Genomic DNA, 20678 nt, shown 5'->3' with positions numbered 1-20678 from the left:
ACAACCATATGGACTTTTCTCCATTGGTTGTCCTCAATGGCCAGGAACATTCTTGGTCATAGTTTATTTAACTGGCATGGATGTAGTCCCTGAAACTTATGCCTGCTGTAAAAGCCCCCTCTGAAACAGTAGAACTTGGAAATGTGCATTACATCAAGGGAAATGCAATCTCTGTGAAGCTGTCTAGAATATGATGAAGGCACTGTCTACCTACCATAAGGTAAGGCAGCAGTGGAGATGCCTGACATAGTACTTTACTGAACTAATTCAATATGAACCATTTGCCATTATCAAAAAATAAGATATTATACTTTGTATTGATTTTTTCCCTGTCTTGAATCCTGTTGCGGCTTGCAGTATGAACTTCAGAATTTACCAGTTACCTCTTATATCTGTGTTCAGGTTTTAGCCTAAAACACATGGCTCTTCTGTTGCAGCTCTTTTATTATGTTTTATTGACCTATTTGTTTTCATATAGACTCATAGGCTCTGGTAAAGGTGCTCCAAATTCTCCTTAGTAATCACCAAAGCATAATAGCCCCAGCAGACACTGTTAGATGTCATCACTCTTTACATTTTAAAAGTAGTGGTAGTCATGCCTTTCAGCAAGACACAGTGTGGTATGCTTACATTCCTCATCTTCTCATTTATATGTTAATAACTCTCAAATGCATTTATTTGATTCACATTCACTATTTTCTAGTGAATTGAGGCAAGGCTACCTCATCTGAGAATAGTATCTGTTATTGTCTTTTGGCTAATCCTATTAATGGTAATATTGTAATTAAGCACATTGGCAAAAAATAAAAAAAAAATTAAAAAGTAGTGATGCAAAAACTGGAGTTACTGAAGGCACATCATTGATCCAGAGGGAAATCATAAAAGTATAGCAGAAGGGACTGAATTTTCAAAATACTAAAAACTCTATGGTGTGCTGCAGTACAGAGTGTAAGATTATCTACTTGGGATCTAATAAGATGTATTTCTTCTATAAAAGGTGGTATCTTAACAGGGAATTAGAAAGAGTTAACCATACATTGTATGCATGCAAATGGTGCACACAAGATAAAAGGCCTCACCTGTGACAGCCAGTAAAGGTCATGAATTACTAATATTTTTTGTTACATGAAGCACCACCACCAAAATGTCGTTCTCAGGATAGGTGTAGTTCTGATCCCATTCACTACACAGAAAATGAATCTAACTAGAACAGATAAGGTTATTAGGAGGAGAAGACAAATGGGGTGTCTCCATTATAAGACAGAATCCAAGTAATTTAGTTGTTTTGCTAAACTGAATGACAAATGTGGAGAGGGTATTATCCTCACCTTAGAAGGTGACTATGTGCCAAGAGAAATAAATAAAAGCCCACTATTTCCGATTTCTCTGTTTTCTTGTAGCATTACTTGAGCACTACCCATTCTTTGACTAGACAGGTCTTCTGTGATGAGAGTAAGGGAGATATTTGAGTTGTGCGAATTGCTTTGACGCCTTAAAAAACTCTTTATACAATATTTAGATGTGGGAGAGAAAGGAGAAAGATGGGAATAGGAAAGGAAGGTGCAAGAAGAACCTGTTGACAAATGAGGCATGGTCACAGAGATCACAGGTCAGGTCTTCTGCTAGGGGTAGGTGTACGTGGTTACATGTGAAGATAAGTGTGGCCATGGTATTTATGTCATACTTCAAAGGGATCTGTAATTAAACTGTGTGGCTTCCCCTGGAAAAAAAAAAAACAATCCAAGAACTGTTAACTTACACAACCTAAAAGATGCAACATTCAGAAGAACGAATAGGGCCATAAATTTAAACTAGAAATTGAAAGGGAGTACTTGGCCTTTCTAGAAGTGACATCCTAAACATCCTTGCAGAGATGCGTGGGGGAAAATGTACTTTCATATAAAGATGTTTCAGTTTATCAGAGGCATTGTGTAACATGTTTGTCCTCAATAGCAAATGATGGTACTGAGACTTGGGTGTCCATTCCATTGTTCTCCTTTATAACCTCTGAATAAGATCATTATTCATCTTTCTGTCCATGCCAAAACAATAATAGGTGATTCTTGGTTTAAAATTAACTTGCTCTTTTGAAACTTCAGACTTCTAGGGCTTCTAGGTGTTACTAGGGGCAGACCACATATCACAACATCTACTTAGTTCAAGAATCTTGATGCAAGTCCTACCATTAAACAAACAAACACAAAAAGAAAAACAAAAGAAAAAGAGAAGAAAATAGAATGACAAAGAAACACAAAATGGCTTGGAGGCACATAATGCAAAACTAAAGGAAAAAAACCCGCATTTTCTACCTTGAAAGTGATATTGTTTAAGTTAAAAACATTCCATTATTCAAATAAGATTGCTTAAAGTTAACAAGTTCTGGTGGTTTCTGTGGAAACAGGGTCAGAAAGCTATAGGTAGTCAGCGTGCCGCCGTTAGCTGAGAAGGAGATCTCTCACTTGCAGATTTCAGGAGTTGCCTGCCTGCTGGGTAACGTATAAAAAGGCAGCTTCCAAAAGCAGTCTGCAGGGTTTCAGACTGGTGGAAAGGATGTAAGGTTAAAAAAAGTAGATAATAGTATAAAATTTATGAAAAATTGCATATGTCTATGAAAAAAGATCTGTATTACAATGTCAAATAATATTAAAAAGTTTAATAATTTTACTTTACAAAATATAAACATTTTTAGTTTGGTGTATTAAAAACTGGAGATTTCAGATAACTTGGTATTTTTGTGAGAAATTTAATTGCAGTCATAGCAGCAGTTGCTAAGGAACTATTCAAGATAGTAAAGTAAATATTCTACAGGTAACTATTCAAACTGTAAACTGATCAGCTCTGGTGCTAGTGTAGTACCTGTCAGAGGCAGCACAAAATAAGAGACAACCCATAGTGGTTCTGGATATGGGGATTTATTTAAGAATCAATGAGAGGAGAGCTTTTATTCTATTTGTCTATCTCATATACTCACTGGCCCACTCTCCTTGGCGCCATGTTCACTAGATCTCAACTTCTCAGCAAGGATTTCACTGCTGGTCTGGGAAGTCCAGTCAGAAATCATGCTAGTCCACACTCATAGTTCAGTCCCAGGAGTCCTTGTCATCATGGGTATCCCCTAGGGTTCCTCTCCACGCATTTCCCACATCTCCAGGATCCCACTTTTAGGAACTTTCCTCTAGCCAGGGTCTTCACCGTTTTCTTTCACAGTCCTCATCTTCCTTCTGAGACCACTTTTTTGGGAACCCTTCTTTTCTACCACTAGCCCCCAGTTTTCTTTACCCATAGAGTCTGTATGCAGAAGCACAACATGGGATCAGATGCCTCAGTCTTATGTGTTTTCATTAATTGGAGGAGTCAGGATGTACTACTTTTGTTCAGAGCAGATGTTAATAAAACCTAGCCCATGCCAGCTGCTGCTGGCAAGTAGCAAGCATCTGCTTGAGAGTTCAAAAGTTCTGGTTTTGAAATTCACAATACACACACACACAAACACACACACACACAGACCCCAATTATCTGCTGGCAATCACAGTTTGTCTTTCTCCTACAATAGTCTCACATGCCACACAGAGTAATAAGTTCATTAATGCATATTCTCTCTACGAGTGACACATTCAAATCAGACCTGATTTTGAGAAGACACAGTCTACATGCATCATGTAAAACAAATGGGGGATCAAAAAGAAAAACACCTTAAAATTCTGCTCAATTTTTTAAGAATTCAAAATAAAAGAGATAAATTAATGAAATGTTTGAAAAGGAAATTTAAAACGAATTCTCAGCATACCCTGGTATTCTCCTTGGTTCATCACATTTCCTACCTATCACATGTGGAATAAAACTTGTTCTTTTCTTTTTTTTTTCCCAAAACTAAAAATCCACACCAACAAAAACAGCTCTGAGTGTTACAGATAGGGATAAAAAACAAACAAACAAACAAACTGAAACACAGAATTGATTTATCTTTTTTTTAACTTTCACACCTTGGCATGGAGAAATTTTTCATTATGTTCCACTGATGGTGTTTGATGGTGACAGCAATAATATCTTTGGTGCAATAAGGGAATGGAAAACACATGGCAGTAGACAAAAGAATAATTTTGAGGAGGGTCAGGACATAGACATTTGCTCTCAGAAGGAGACTATTCTGTTCCTGCCATGCAGCTTCTGGTTGCAGAAACAATGGAAATTCTCTAGGTATGTGAACCCAGTAATGGCCTCAAGAAAATATGCATTGCCCTTTAGGAAAGCATAAACCAGCTTCCTCTGCATTTTTTTTTTAACTCATTCTGAAGAGAAACCTGTTTGGCTTTATTCCAAAACAATATTTTGATTTGCCCATGTTTGAAAACACAACAATAATGAGCAACATCTTTGCAAAATGATGTCTTTGTGTTTTTCTTTATATACTCCTTTCCCATAATTTGCTTTTTAAAGACCACTCTGATGCAGGAACTTGTCTGACTGATTGCTCTATACTGCTCTATTTAAACTATCCTTCTTTTTCTGTGACCTTTATTCCCATGGGTGTTCTTAATGTTGCTCTCTTAGTCCCAACCTCCTTGATATTCATCTTGGATGCTACTATCACTGCGCTTTGCTTTGGCCTTTTACATAGTGAAAGGGTGAATGAATCACAAGAGACCTCAAACTGATAGATGCTAAAAGGTGTGATAAGAGTGCAGAGAGCTGTCTTTTCATTTTTCTCCCCTACTTATATATTTTCTCTGTTCCTTGCAGGTTTTATTCAGCTGTATTTTTCAGGGTAGTCAGGCCTGCTGAGATGTAAAATGAAGCAGTGATAAAAGTAGAAAGATGCATAAAAAAATGAGATTGTGACACTCTGTTTAAGGTGCTCCTGTAAGAAACAAAAGGAAGATGGAAAACTCTGTGAAGATCACCCTTTTACCACTGTTCTCCCCACCTGTTCTTGTCTCCTAGAATTCCATAATTATTAGGGAATCTAAAGAGTCATTAAAAAGAGATACACAAGAAGAAGAATTTTCTTATCTGTGTACTTGCAAAGATAATGTCAAATATAACCTCCTCTAAAAGCTTAAATATTGATTGCCTTTTGGAAAATATCTGTATTTTGTAGTCTATCTTTTTTCTAGGTAAAATAAACTGATTATCAGGAATGATGGAAAGTCTTCTCTTTCATGAGTGAATAGCAATGGGCATCTTTGTGTTGCACTAGAAGTTCAAATGTTGTCCATCTGGTCCAGGGCTTTTTTTACAGTATAAAATTTTATCTATTAGAAAAATAGTTTGTCAAGGTGAAGTGTTTTCAAAAAGTGTAACTGAAATTTTTTTTATTAAAATATTCAGGTCCAGATACTATTCTCAACAAAATGGAGCAATAGGCTGTGAAAATGGAGTTCTACTTTCAAATTGTACAGAGAAGAGGTTTAGGTCAAGGGTTTCTTTTCCATGGTCAGAACTTTGCTACTTGCTGATTGATTTGTTTGTGTGGGGCTGATAAACTCTGAATGTTTGGGACTTCATTCTGTTGAATACCACAACACAGATATACAGGCTCCACAAAGTCTTAGGGGCCTGAAACAGAAAGCGGAATGAGAAACTGTTGCTAAAGTCATTTCTCCAGCATCCAACAAAACGTCAATGTTGTCTTCAGAAAGTTTCTTATGCTCTCACTTTGCAATGCTGCATCTATATTAACCACTTTTATATGACAAGTGAAGTTGCATAGGGCACAAAACATAGTCTTATTCCACTGTAAAATCTTTTACTTTGGTGGTTTTGATTAGTTTGATTGGTGAAAAAGTTAGCTCTCACTGTTAAAAAGATAAATTTACTGATTTCCTAGTGATACTTTGAGAAAATACAATGTGGAATCCCAATTAGGATCTAAATATCTTCTTCAATCAAAGATAATAATTAAATTTTCTCTTCTAATTTGTGCAATTTCATTGTCTGATTCAAAATTTCTATCACTTTACATTTTGCAGAAATCACAGAGTAATTGTGATGACAATAAAATATGTTCCATTACATTTTGGAAGTGCCAGGAATATTAACATCTTGGTACTTAGTGAAGTCAAAGCCTGGGAAATGCAAATCAAACTAAGTTTGATATTTGAATGACCTTTGTTAAATGCATGTGACATTTTGGTAAAATAAATGATTTTGAATACGTACGTCAGAGTGAGTAGGGGTTTAGGAAGAGGTTGTTTATCTATGTCTATAGGCACACACATATGCCTATGCACACACAGATACACATATCTACATAAAAATCAATAAAAGAACAGAAGTTGTTAGTACTCTTAAGATTTCTGGCAAAAATAAGGCTTCAGAATTCCAGCTGCAAGTATTCTTTTCAATGGATCTTTTACAGAAGACTTTTTTTAATCCATGTACCATTACTAATAATATTAAACCTGTGAGAAATTATAAATGACTTCCACCAAGGAAAATCTAAACTACCCTATGCTTGGCAGAAACCAAAACAGTGGAAGCCACAAGCCCACAATGAGGCTAAATGGAAATGTTAGACTGACGGCTTAAGAACATAACTTTGTGCAGCCTTATGGCTCCAAAACTGCCCTAGAAGTGGTGAAAGACAAAAAGACAGAAGAGCAGCATTTGTTTTGTTACTTAAGTTGCTGGCAGTTACAAGAGATAATTTGAAAGATTTCTGACTAAAAAGACAATTTGGAGTATAAATTGACTTGTACCTAAGCAACTCCTTTTCTACTGTTGCTGAAGTTTCTTGTTCACACAGACCAGGGACTCATTCTGGCTCTCTACAGTTTCCTCCCTCTCTGTTCCTCTAAGTTTCCTTTTGATGGACAAACTGTGTGTGAAAAGACCACAAGCAGTTTTCAGACACAGGAGTAAAGAAATTCTCTGAATGTCCCAGCCGGCACACATCCACATTGCTCAGAGAAACAGACTTCTGGGGAAAGGGAAAACGGAAAAAGGGGAAAAGAGAAAAAAGAAAATAGAAAAGCAACAATAATACCCTTAAAGATTCTGTGGAAAAAACTGAACAGGTGAGGGAGAAGGGATGTAAATGACAAAAAAAATTATTTTGTACCATAGTTGGCGCATTTCCTTACTTCTTTTTAGCTAACCCTGAGGCAAAGCTCAGCTAACTAAAGATAGCTACAAACTAATCTTGCCATTCACTGCTCATCTGTCTCACATATATCAGGACCAATTTCAACATGAAAGACTACTTGCTACAATAATTTCTTTTGTTTCTAGTTAATCATTGCTCAGAATGACATCTGCCCTGTAAGAACATGTGTTGCATGAAGTGGAAAAGCTCACAAAATGTGACATAAAGCTAAAGTTGCACTTTTCATCTGCAGCAGGTTGGCCCTGATGTGCTCTTTAAACTCTGAATGAATTTTGAGAAGAAAATGTACTCTGTTAAGTATCAGTAAGTTTCTTATATCTAGTCTGAATAAACACTCCTTCATCCCTTGTCCAAACTCTTATGCCTTGTCCAGTCATTACAGTTCCTGTTAATAGTCTGTCCCCACCTTTCTTATAATCCCCCTTTAAGTACTGAAAAGCCTCAATAAGGTCTTCCTGCAACCTTCTTCTCCAGGCAGAGTAATCCCAACTCTGTCAGCCTTTGCTCATAGGAGAGGCTCCATTCCTCTGATCATTTTTGATGTCTCCTCTGGACCTGCTCCAAAAGGTCTGTGTCCCCCCTGTACTGGGGACTTCAGAGCTGGAGACATCTCTCCCATGAGGAAAGAGTGAAGGTAGAGGACTAAGAGAGCCTGGAGAAGAGAAGGCTCATCAGGCATCTTATCAATATCTATAAATATCTGATGGGAGGGTGCAAAGGAGAGGCACAGACTCTCTGTCCTTGGAGACCTTCAAAAGTTATCTGGACTTAGTCCTGGAGAACCAGCTTTGGTAGTCTTGCTTGAGTATGGGTGGTGGACAAGATGAACAAGAGAGTCCTCTTCCAACCTCAACCATTCTCTGATTCTTTGATTCTGTGATATGGTTTGAGTGCCGTGGTAGTAACACTTCTACTGGAGCTCTAGAAGAGGCAGAGCTGAAAGTCTACGTTAAAGTACAGGCATATATGAAGAGTTTTTGGAACTTCATGATACATACTCTTCATAATTCTTCTCAATGCATTAAAATGCTCTTAATTGTAAAAATAAAAGGAACCTCACAAGGAAACTACAGAAAAAAATGAGCAGAAAAAGTCTTCTGAATTTTAGTAGGGACACTGAGGACACTAACAGGACTTAAAGGCCCTGGCCATCCTCACTGAAGTCCCTTGCCCATGGGATCAGGACCCCCATTTCAGTGTAGGCCTTGGCAGACCTGTCTTGAGCTGTGTTCTTGTTATCCTCATCTCTGGTCCTGTCTACTGCTGCCCTGAGTGGGTTTCCTTGGTACATCCTGGCTCCAATTCTCTTTGATAGACAATCACAGGATAACCAGCACAACATTTTACCACACCAGCCTTCCCTTGCTGCTGTGGGACTATGCCCCATCATGCAAAGGTCATTATTGGCTCCTGGCTCTCCCTCACTCATGAGGAAGTTCTGTTTCTCTGCTCCTGGAAAGCTGGAGAGTTTGTATGACTTCTTTACTTTCCCTGTTACTGCTGACACTCATTCTCTCAAGACAGATTTTTTTCCTAAACCTTTCTGTATCTTTGGATTTTTAACTAGTTTCCCCTTTAGGGAATAGCTCATTTCTAAGTTATTTGCCATGTCTGATTGACACCCAAGCCAAGCCCTCATGAAATTTAGAGTACTATCTTGCCTTCAGAGTAAATTCTCTCTTAGGTGATACTCTTTAAAGAGCTTTTGATCTCCTACTGCAGAGTTCTAAAACCTTGCTGTTGACTTCTCCTTTCACACAGAATTAAAAATATAGCTGAAATGTTAAACATGTTTTTCCCATTAGAAACGAGCAGAATAGGAAAAGGGATAAATATGTTGAATGTGTATGACATAAAAAAGAAATTTTACATGATGCATGTATGTAACCCATTCATGTAATTACTTTTTGACATGAAAAAATCTAAGGGTAAAGCAAGTACTGGTAAGAAAATCCAGATTCTGAGTCTGCAAAGAGAGTGCACTGTGAGGCACATGAAGCCTGCCTAGCTTTTTCACATGTTTAGTATTCATTGAGAATAGTAGTAACAAAATAAAACCAAATATCGTCACTGCTTACCATGGCATTTTTTCCTCCTTTTTTTTTAGCTTCTGCCTTTTCAAAGTATGTGATCTGAGTCCAAGACTAACTTTCAGAACTCATGACTGAGAAACATGAAATTCTGAAAAGCCAAGATTTCAACAAGAGTGCATCCCATAACTATTTCTAGACAATACCAATATAGTGAACTATACCTAAACTAGATATGTTTTAGAAGACAGTGGGGACATGAGCCATCCATGAATCATGGTCTCTTTATGCAGAAATCTACAAATGAAGACCCATTGTGACATAAATAATCACAGCCAGTAATACTTATTATTCCCCTTTAAGCAATTCATTTTCTGTTTCCCAAGTCAGAACACTAATCCTTTTCTATCTTAGCTTGATGCTTTGAACACATCATAGGACCAGTGGATTCCCCACTAACTTCATGGGAACAATTTGCTTTCTTCCTAATTTTTAACTGTTTAGTCTGGAATACTTCTATTTTCATGCTTAGGTGAAAAGAGAGTAAAAAAAAAAGTCAAGAAATGTTCAAGAATAAAAGGCACACTTAAAATCAGATGGTTAGAGGAGAATTGGACCTTGCCAAATATATAGCAATATTTTAAAAGTAGAAACCGTTGGTTTGCCAGTTATTGATGATGTTTGTGCTGCTCAAAAGAACACATTACCTTGTTCTTTACCTGATGAATAGGTTGCTTACAACAAAAGCATAAAATTTCCATTATCAACTTCTCATAAAGTGCTTCTGACCCTACGAGATGCTACCTATGAGAGCAACTGTGTGTTTTGCATATGTTAACAAATGATTTTAGCAGTGAAAAGCAGCAGTTTGGTATTAAGCACCACCAATTGCTACAGTGTTTCTTCTCTGCTACAGTTGTCAGCAGAACGAGAGCACTGGAGCGGAATTCAATTCCCCAGTATCATATAGAAAAGCAACTCTTTCCTGTGCTTCTAGATTCTAATCCAATAATTACCTCTGCAAGGAACTACATCAATTACATCCATTATATTGCACGTGCTTTGGCGATGCTCGAGGCATTAAGACCACTGTAATTCACTTGCAGAACTCAGCCCCCAGTGAACTCAGACTGTGCATCCTTTTACTCACCTTGGAGCTCTAAGGCTGTCCTTGGTCATCCAATAACATCTGTGTTATTCACCTACTTTTTTTATACACATCTCCAAGCACAGGTTAAGCCTGTCCTTACAGATTGTGTGAAAAAGTCTGTAGAACTAATTAATTACAAAATTACCCCCTACTAGAGACAAGAATTGTTTTTTACTTCTTAAAATAAATCTTTACTTAAATTAAAATGTAGAAACAAAAGTTGGTAGGATAATAACCATAGAGTTTTGAAAAACACACTTTTCATGGATAATGCAAGAGTAATTTTTTTATCAACAGTGAAACTTCTTGTTATTTTCCACCTCTTTTATCTCTTGCAATATGGTAGGAAAATTTAAATGAATAGAGGTGTGAATAAATAGATGGTTATAATGTGATTATGAGCCATCTAAGAGCAGGACAGTAAATGAATGGATTTAACACCTGCTAGTATGTGTTTTCATTAAGGCTCCTTGTTATCTGGGGATAGAGAAATAAGACTGTATTGCTATCTATACTGACTGCTTTATTGAACTGATTATTAAAGTTAATGTATGATTCATAGTATTTTTTTCATGCTCTGGAGACCAGTGAAACTTATTTTAGTGCTAAAACAGCTGGATTGCAATTATTATGCCAATATCCAAAACCCTAATAAAGATTATCAGGATTGTCTTGGAGAGTAGGTACAAAATTTGGCTAAATAGTTTTTCCTTTATTGTTAAGATATGTAATGGTTTAAACATCATGTGATGCCAATTTTAATACTATATAAGTTTTGGTTTAATGTCTACAACAAAGCTAGATTGCTGTGCCATTTCTGTCAAGATGGCACTGAGAAATTTTTCCAGACATTGTGCTTTATTATGGGTGAAGATCCATGCTCTAAATGCTGCTCAGGATCTCATCAGCTCCTTCAAAATTCCAGTGTGAAAAACTCAACAAGTGCAGATCAATTTAATTCCCTAGCATCAGCAGAGGATTGAACTTGGAATGTGCTGTCATTAGAACCGTACTTAGTGCATCAAGACCATTTAATGTTATCTATATGATGCACCTTTGTTTTCTCTGTTTGTTCAGGGTATTTTTGGACGTGGGTTTGTTGGGGTTTTTTGGTAACTGAATTTCATTACTTTGTCTTTAAAATGCACTTTTCCTAGTAAGTTATTTTATTTCCTCTGTTTGGTCTTTGTTTGATTTGCTTGCACTTTTGAGATTAAATGTCACGTGCTATTATGGAACACAGGTGACGCAAGAATACAAGCAAACATAAATGGATGAACACAGTGAACAAAGAAATCTTTTAACAGATGCTTTAATTTGCACCACATAAATTAGGTACAGAGATCTAAAAGTTAATTAAAAATGTTGATTGGTGAAACTAAGAGTTATAATTAAGCTGTCTTTCCTGGGTGGCCTAGTCAAGAAATTTAACTGAAATAGTTTCTACTACTTTTTGTGTAAAGATGTATTGTAGTATTCACATCACTTGAAACTAAATATTAGTGAACTGCAAAAATAAGGATTATGTAATCCTGATTTTATAACTTTAAAATTTATAAGCACTACAGAAAAGCATGGCAATTTATGTATTCAATCCACTAATATACAGTTCTAAACTGTTACTATAAAAACTGTGTTATGGTGTTCTCAGCATTTAAGCAAGGGAATATCTGCGTTCTGTAGAACAGAGGCCAAATCCTGTAATGTCTTATATCCTATCAAATGGTGATGAAATAAGCACATTAATTAATAATATGGTGTCTGTCTTTGATGCTTCTACTCTGCATTGCTTAGCCCAGAGCATAAGGTGCTCTTAATTATAGAAGCTGTTGCCACAAGGTAAACAACTATTTCCACATAATTTTTTTTTTTTTTTAACTTGGGTTCATCCCTAATACTATATTTCTCATTCCTGCTTTTAATTGTAGCTGTCAGCTTACTAACAGCTATTATGAACAACTTGTAAAATGTGACAGAAACACGAGTGAAGACTGATTTTCCCAAAGATTATTTCCTTTCCCCCTTTCACTTTAATTGTTTTTAAATGATGTCTAGTATCTTCAAATTTTTTGATCAGGTCCATAAAATATTAAATAACCTGAGTGTTAGAATGCAACTTCTCTAGAAGAACATCATCTCTGGAAAAATTAGCAATAAAACCAATCAACAAGAACCATAGAAATCTTAAGCCAGCCTAATAATTGCACAACGTAATTAAAAAGAAGTATCTTATATAAAAAGTTGTACTCTGTTTCGTTGAATTGTTGTGGGGTTGCAAAGTTCACTATGCATCTTAGTCAAAGGGCCTTCAACCAAACCCCCTAGTCTGAATACCTTTGGGATCTGGAAAAATGCAGTTTTCAAACTCTGTTTGGATCCTAATGGTTCAGCTGTGCTGTTTAAAAATTCTGCATTATTTATCTGAACATTTCTCCTTTTAAGAGTGAAAAAATGCGGAGATATATCCAAGATTCTGCTCAGACAGAGTTAATTTTTTCAGCTGCTTTGATGGAGGTGGAGCCTGCAGCTGTATGAGTGTGTTTAGGTTATTATTCTATACCAGGCACATCATCTCTGGAGGGTATGGCTTTGGGTGGAATTATAAAAGGAACAGCAGCAGAACCAGGGCTATTGTTAATTCCTTTTTCCAGGGGAGAAAAGCAGTGAGAAGAGTGGTGGGGTGGGATGGGGTGGCATGGATAGTCTACCTTGGGAGGGTTTGTGTGTCATTGTTTTTCATTGGCTCAGGTTTAGGGAAAATATGCCAACTCTGTCAGTGCCTGCCGTTTTCTCCTTTGTCCTGGGAAGCTGCATGTTACTGGCCACGGTAAAATTGGGTCAGTCGGACTTCTGTAAGCATTATATTTTTTTTAATGCAATCACCCTCTTCCATACACTGCTGTTATTACTATTGTTGTTGTTACTGTTTCTTTTCATTATCTTATTGCTCTTTTTTCCAATGAATTTTTACCTCAACCCATAATCTTAATCTTTTTGTCCCTTTCTCCCTGGAGATGGAGAGGGGAAGGGAAGTGGCTGCTTGGAGCTTAATTTCCAGCTGGTTTTAAGCAACAATAGAAATTTATTCCTTCTTTAGCCACATTTTACTGAAGTGAGCAGTGTTTCTGAAAAACTTGCCTCACCATCTGCGCTGGAGTAAGGAAACATTATCAAGTGTACTTACAGGATTTGCTATGGTGACATATTACCCATGACCACCCTTGTGGAAAATATAAAGTTCCCTAAGTAAATCAGACTTACAGGTTATATATATAACAGGAAGGTTATATGTTCACCCTGGTAATCCTGTTTTGGCCAAACGGAGTTACTTCACATAATCCACTTCTGATGTAATTGTACAAGCATGAATGAAATGCAGATTAGAAGAGTATAAAGAAAAATGCAGCTCTGAACTTATGTATCTTTGCCTCAGAAAATGGCAATGCCTTAGTGTCAGGATGCGCATTATAATTTCCATTTTTTTACACTTTCTTTCTTCCTCAAAATCTTAACAAAATAACCCTTTAACAAGCTGGCCAAGAAAATCATTTGTTTTAGAGTAATTTATAGGGGGAGAACAACATTGATAGGTTGTTATTTCTCCATGGTGTGGGAGTTAATTTGTTATTAGTACTATGCAGTGACAGATCCTGTTTAACTGGAGTATAAATGCAGGAATTTAGAGAACTAAAGCATCACTAAGTGCCATCCTTATTCAAAGACATTAATTTGCTTGGGTAATTGTTACAGTATATAAGCAATCATTCATTGAATGAAATGTTTTGGCCTAAGAACAATGTGATTTACAAATGTGCTTATAATACAGTATTTAAATGGGAAAAGAAAAATTAAGCCAATAGGAGGCTAATTAAATTGAGACTATTAAGAAGAGGTTTCAAAATATGCTCATTAAGTATCTGAAAGAGAATATGAGGAGATTATATTAAAGGGTATTTTTATCCTTCTGCACAATCATCAAATATCAGATTGTTAACTGATAGGACAACTCAGCCACTCTATTTTATGACTTCATACAGTACACAGAGCAGCTACTTGAATTACAGAGTCATATGAACATATCATGGCTTGGCTTGGAAGGGATTACAAACACCATCTCATTCCAACCCCCCTGCCATGGGCTGGGACACCTTTCACTAGACCTAGATGCTCAAAGCCCCATCAAACCTGGCCTTGAACATGTCCAGGGATGGGACATCCACAGCTTCTCTGGGCAGTTCCTGCCAGTGTCTCACCATCCTCGCAGTAAAGAATTTCTCTGCTGACCCAATCAGAGATAATGTGCTAGCAGACTGATCCTCAAATTTTGCTCAAGAGCATCTGAAAATAACACACTGCAAACAACCCAAATGTTCTCTCTTAGTCTGCTGCTTAAGTTTTTACTATTTAATATTCACAAAGCAGCAACAAAATGATTGTCCATGGACCACAGACTAGTGGACACAGCCTAAAGGCTTTCTGAAAGTGAAAATAGAGACTGTGCTAGTTTGTGGTTTTCTCCTACATTTTTACCTTTTTTTTTTTTCCCTTGAAATAATTAAATAACAAACCCTGCTTTCATAGAAGAACTCATTCAGTGTTTTGAGTCTTGCATAAATAAATCAACTGTAAGGACTGACTGCAAGTGTCCCAGATGTAATTTCTTTTTGGTTTAGTCAATATTAAAAATTTTGAAGTTGTATATAAATGATAAAAATGGCAAAGTGGATAGATGTTTTGCATTCTTTTAATGGTCAAGCACTAGATCCCTTGTACTAGTGATTTTAGACAAGAACCACTGAGGAGAACATAGTCTTACAGAAGTCTGAATTTAGTAAATAGTAAAAAAAAAAGGAAACATTTATCAAATTAATCTATAAATTAAAAAAACTATCTTGCTGTCATTGTAAATGTCATCTAATCTAAAAGTACTGGCAATTACAAGAGAAAAAAATTATCTTTGTCTAAGGTTCACACTGGAAGTCATATTTCAGTATGGTTTCTTTCCTGTTAAGGGAAAAAAAAAAAAAAAAAAAAGGAAAAGGAAGAGTAAAGAAGCCTGGAACCTGGAGTTCTCACATAGCTAAGACTCAATAACACAGAATCAACACCATCTTACAAAAAGAATATATAAATAAATAAGCCACTGAGTCTTCTTTACAAAACATACAGAATCAGTAAAGGGCTCAAGCAAAGGAATATTTCCCCTTTGAAGTTCACTTTTAATGTATCCACTTTTCCAAACGTGTATCCCTACTGTATTTAACCATTTGATCTTGAAAAAAAATTCTATTCGTCACATAGATAATAGTCACGCCACAGAATGCTTCACTAGAATTTGCTTGGGTACTACATGGAGTAGTGCACTATGCCAACTACATAAACTAAAGTTAATTTTGATCTCCAAAAACTATCAACAAGAGTGGTCTTTTCTCCAGAGTATTCATTGCATAGTGATTTATGCAACAATATTTATCTACAACTAAAGCCAATACATGACTTTGTGGCTAACTGCTTGCTAGTTTTTGTTGTCGATAGTGCAGTATCTTGTAGTTGGTGGTTCAGAATATAGGTTAAGACTTCGTGTCACAGTGTAACAGAAGTTGCACACAACCAAGCCACAGGCTTGGAAAAGGTACATTAGACAAGACCTTGGGTCAGGCTAGCTTTACTCATTTCCATACTAATTCACCCAGGGCTCCTGTGATCCTCTGTACATGCACAAAATACCTGGTAAACCTAACTGTTACAGTGTACGTTGGTATTAATAATGCATTTGGAGCCCTAAAGTTCATTCTGTTCTGGTAGTTTGCACTACCAATGTGTCAAACCTTAGCTAGTCAAGAACAATTTAATGCCATTTCTAAAACGTTCATTTTGTTCTTTCACTTGAATAAATAGTCCTATTTTTCTGTTTTATAGAATTAAAAGCTGTTATGATATTAAAGTCTTCTCTTTTAAAGTTTGGAAGCTATAGTGACCTTTCAGTTCTAGAAGATATGAATTTTCTGATCTTATGTTTTAATAGAATTCTTCCTTATATTTATGCATGCAAACACAGGAGCATACACTGTTAAGTGCATGGTTACTTTTGCCAATGAACTGAGGAATGTTCTAGAAAACAAAAATCTGTGACAATAAATAGTGTGTAAATATATACGGACAATTTGATTTACCTAGAACGTGTAAGACGACCTCAGATGGAATAGTTAAGAAATGATGCATTATGCAGTGGAAATCCAGCACAATCAATTTTTAATCAAAACTGTGGCCTATACGCTTGTAATCAAAACCCTATTCATTGCTGAATAATTTTAATAGAGCTAAAACAAATGTAGTCATCAGGGGACATTTTAAATTTTCTTAAAATTGCTTCACTCAAAGGTGGTTAATTGAACTCATTCATAGAGTTGTTTTCAGATTTAGTCTTTGCTTTTAATCTGCCACTGTGAAATTTTTGTTAGTTTTGTTTTTCTTCATGTCCGTTATCAGTCCTCTCTAACACATATAACCTTGTAATGCCTTTGAAGACTTCCTTACAATCTTCTATATTGAACAAAATTACTGTGGCTATATAACACTGTTAAATACTATTTCTTTTTCTATTAAAAATTTGGTTTCTGCTTGGTATTGATTTGTTTTTTGTTTTGGTTTCTTTTTTTACAAAAGTATGGCAATTTAATTTTGGAATTTCTGGAAAGTTTTACAATCAGCAAGTGGGCAAAAACTCTGCTTCCTACTGAAGCACAGGAGTTGGGCTGTTTTACATAACATCACAGAGTGGTAGATCTGTGGCCTACTCAACTCTTGTTAGAAAGAAAATGCATTCAAAACATTAAGCATGGAAGCATTCATTTTCTATTTAATGAACCTGTTAAAAAATTGATGTGGAGTTTACACCAAACCTGAATTTTCTGATTGTCAGGATTTTCTGTACTCTAATAAGGTCAACACAGAATTTTTTTTGTCTGGAAAAGCATCAGATATTACATTGGTCTCTCTGGTGCAACTGGAATTGATGCTTTCACCCATGAACTGCCTCAGTTAAGAGGCTGAGAATTCAAAGTGTCCCAAGGAAATAACCACACATTTATCCAGGAAAAAATAGAGCAAAACCTAGCCATCTGGGCAGGGCTGTACTAGGCATTTTATACTTTCCATTTTCCTGCTGCCCTTCATTGGTAAGCAAAAAATGAAGTCTCGCTGCGAGCCAAATGACACCTTTCATATAACAAAAATATATTTTTTGTGAATTCTGCCGGGTGATGTTTTAAATCCATTTGTCCAATGTAAGCAGGGATAGCTTAGAAACCAGTTACTTAATTATGAAATAAAAGGATGTTAAATGCTCAGTTTCATTTAACTGTAGATCATAACTTATTTGTAAACACAGTAATGTTAGTGGTTATTACAGACTCCTCTTTGCTATGAAGTAACAGCAAAACATTTTCATGCATCTGTTTTATGGCTCTCATGCAACAGAGTGAAAAACCCATTTTTTTAATACTATGTTGTCATAGGATTCCTCATAAAACCTTGTAATGCAGTAACAGGTTTAGTAAAAGTGAAAAATGTAGCTGCATAGATGAATCTTAATAAATCACATTATATGTTATACGCTGAGATGAGATAAAAGATTTCATGTTTTCTGACCCATTAAAGTAAACTGAAATTTCGTTGCCACAATAGTGATATTTATAGTATTTTTTTTTTTTACAAGGAAATGTCGTCTTCAAATTTTCTTGTTCATCAAGTTTACTTTGAAGATATTTCCTCATAAAATAATGTCAGACCCAGCCTAAAGATTTTTTTTTTATTTACTTCAGAAACATTTCAATAGATTGCATTATTATGCTACATTTTACACATTTTTCACTAGAAACTTTTCTTAAAAGAAGGACTTTATGGACTTTTTTGATCATGTTTTTGTACCTCTTGCTGATGAATTAAACTGGAGTTAAGGACTTCAGTGTAGGCATAAATTTGTATCATTAAGGTAGAGAACAAGCAATATACTTATAAAAATATATATATGTACAAAGTCCCAACTCTCTGACTAGTATTAATAATCTGTTGTATACAGAGTTGAGTAGAAAACTTGCTCAATACAAATACAAGCAAATATTGTAGTAGTTGGTACAAAAAATAAAGTGTAAAAGTAAAGCCTATGGCTCATTAGGGAAAGATGGCTGGGGGTAAAATGAGAGGAAACTGGGATGTTATATTCACATCCTAGCAGAAGTTATAATAGTATGGAAATTATAGGGTAAAACACAGCTGCTACTCCCTGGATGGTATATGGTTGGCAAGCTCAAAACCTATTCCATGATGATTCCCTACATCCACAATCTGCAACCATAGCACCTGCTGAGGGGGATGGAATGGAGGGTGGAGCAGAGTGCAGACACCACAGCCAGGCTCTGTTGGAATCCCTGCAGGGATGGGAACTCGATTGTGCTTTGCAGCTGATAAACTACCCAGCAGCTGTCAACCAAGAGTGACAGGGAAAGATGTCCTGTTACTGAGCCAGAAACTGCGGCAAAATTGCTCTCCTCAGATGAACTTGGTTCATTATAGCCTAATTGTAGTATTAATAGCCTAATTGTAATATTAATGTAAATCTCCATCCCAAAGGTATCTGCCCCCAAGGTATGACCACCCCTCTCTGGGTGTGCGCTCTGTATTTTCTTTGACTGCATCTTTAAAATGAGGTGACAGAATTTAACACCAATCAGTAATGAAGGTAGCCATGACAAGAATCACTCAAGCTCCACATAACATAAGGAAATAGTATAAAAGTAAGTTGAGAAGTGGGAAAAGTTGGGGAAAACTCCACCATAACTGTGGGGATGAATTGATGGGCTGAAATTGTTTCCTCCCTGTAGGGACACCTTTTGGGTAAGAACAACTCTGCATGCTGAATACTTTTATTGGGGATTAGGGCTTGTCTGTGTATTGCTTTGAATATGTTTTTGATTTTTTAAAATTCATTTTTATAGATGAACAAGCATTGATCAGTCAGGTTGGAGGCCTAGGTTGTGCTGTCACCCTATTATTTGCTGTCAGGCATCTGAGATGACATCTGTTACTTCTCTTTTCCATACTAGTTTGGATTGTCTATTTAAGTCCTTTGGCTCTTTAAGGCAGGTAAAGTGTGAGAAGTAATTACATAACTCCAAACCAAGGCATCTGAAATCAAACAGATTGCTGACAGACACATTGTCATCTTTACAGTTATGTGAATCCTTGCAGGTTAAATATGAAAGGCCTGTGGGCTTCTTATACGAGTGGATTTTATTGGTCTGAGCATCCTGTTTCCCCATGTGGAATAGATGCCTACACTGCCTTAATGTTGCCACATGGATTTTCCTATGTCAGCACAAGTCTTATGAGGAGCAACTGAGGGAACTGGATTGTTTAGCCTGAAGAAAAGGAGGCTGAAGGGACACATTACTGCTCTCTACCACTGCCTAAAAGGAGACTGTAGCCAGGTGGAGGTTGATCTTTTCTTCCACATAACAAACAGTAAAACAAGAGGAATTGACCTCAAGTTGTGCTAGGGGAGGTTTAGTTGGATATTAGGAAAAATTTCTTCATTGAAAGGGTGGTCAAGTATAGGAACAGACTGCCCAGGGAAGTGTTGGAATTACTGTCCCTGCAACTGTTCGAAAGAAGTGTAGATGCGGTGCTTAGGGGCATGGCTTACTGGTGGACATGGCAGTGCTGGGTTAACAGTTGTACTCAATAATCTTATTTTCCAAAGTTAATGATCCTATTATTCTATGTCCATTTATTTGGTAAATACCAAATCCACTGAACTATGTTCTGCTACGTGTATTGATTGTCTGTCAAGACTATCTAGCTATCAGACAAATTGTAGTTGGCTGAGCACTTGTCAATAAGTAGCCTTAAGATAAATGTGGGAATGCTACTTTATGAATGGCATAGCACACATGGTTAGGCAAATGCAGAAGCCTTCCCAGAGCTCTGTTGCTAACTGCATTCAACTGTAGCAAGGCTGGTTTTCTGAAAGTTTCTGCCTCTGTCTTAGATAAAATTCCCTTTTCCTCAGCCTTATTGGAATCTTAACTTCTTCCAACCCCCTGCACCATAAGGAATGAGATGAGGAAGCAGCTGCCTAAAACAGACTGCCCCTGTTTAACCTCCTGCTTTCTGAATGTTTCAGTGTCTCAAGACTGTTTCCCTACCTAACATTTTCGTTGTCAACATTGAACTTCTGGCAGGTTCATATGAAAATCAATACTTATACCGGGCAAGTACAGAATAAAAATATCAGAAACATTCACTTTGCTTGAGTTTTTCCTGTTAGGGCACAATGTAAATGACTGCACAAGTTTCAGTATATAAACTGTTTCAAATAAATAGTAGCTGATCT

This window comes from Aphelocoma coerulescens, chromosome 1, assembly GCF_041296385.1.
Source record: "Aphelocoma coerulescens isolate FSJ_1873_10779 chromosome 1, UR_Acoe_1.0, whole genome shotgun sequence".
In the NCBI taxonomy this organism is placed as follows: Eukaryota; Metazoa; Chordata; class Aves; order Passeriformes; family Corvidae; genus Aphelocoma; species Aphelocoma coerulescens.
This window is presented reverse-complemented; position numbering follows the sequence as displayed.